Here is a 623-nt window from a genome sequence, read left to right on the forward strand (position 1 = left end):
GGTAGTCTTTGTAAGGTTACGGTGTGTTACTGATGGTAGTCTTTGTTAGGTTATGGTGTTACTGATGGTAGTCTTTGTTAGGTTATGGTGTGTTACTGATGGTAGTCTTTGTAAGGTTACGGTGTGTTACTGATGGTAGTCTTTGTTAGGTTATGGTGCATTACTGAAGGTGGTCTTTGTTATGTTATGGGGTGTTGCTGATGGTAGTCTTTGTTAGTTTATGGTGTGTTACTGATGGTAGTCTTTGTTAGGTTACGGTGTGTTACTGATGGTAGTCTTTGTTAGGTTATGGTGTGTTACTAATGGTAGTCTTTGTAAGGTTACGGTGTGTTACTGATGGTAGTCTTTGTTAGGTTATGGTGTGTTACTGATGGTAGTCTTTGTTAGATTATGGTGTGTTACTGATGGTAGTCTTTGTAAGATTATGGTGTGTTACTGATGGTAATCTTTGTTAGTTTATGGTGTGTTACTGATGGTAGTCTTTGTTAAGTTATGGTGTGCTACTGATGGTAGTCTTTGTTAGGTTATGGTGTGTTACTGATGGTAGTCTTTGTAAGGTTACGGTGTGTTACTGATGGTAGTCTTTGTAAGGTTACGGTGTGTTACTGATGGTAGTCTTTGTA

The 623-nt window shown here is 38.5% G+C and overlaps 1 long non-coding RNA gene across 5 annotated transcripts in view; it reads left to right on the forward strand.

Moving 5' to 3' along the window:
* Nucleotides 1-61: 61 nt before the first annotated feature.
* LOC106534788 (uncharacterized) overlaps nt 62-623 on the forward strand; it is a 3198-nt gene continuing 2636 nt past the window's right edge. Inside the window, exon 1 of one of the 5 annotated variants that reach the window (XR_001312384.1) lies at nt 62-285. This is a non-coding gene — a long non-coding RNA (uncharacterized LOC106534788). The other 4 variants (XR_001312383.1, XR_001312385.1, XR_001312387.1 and 1 more) reach the window with 4 other exon arrangements.

The sequence above is a fragment of the Austrofundulus limnaeus genome, unplaced genomic scaffold (genome assembly GCF_001266775.1).
Source record: "Austrofundulus limnaeus strain Quisiro unplaced genomic scaffold, Austrofundulus_limnaeus-1.0 Scaffold1269, whole genome shotgun sequence".
In the NCBI taxonomy this organism is placed as follows: Eukaryota; Metazoa; Chordata; class Actinopteri; order Cyprinodontiformes; family Rivulidae; genus Austrofundulus; species Austrofundulus limnaeus.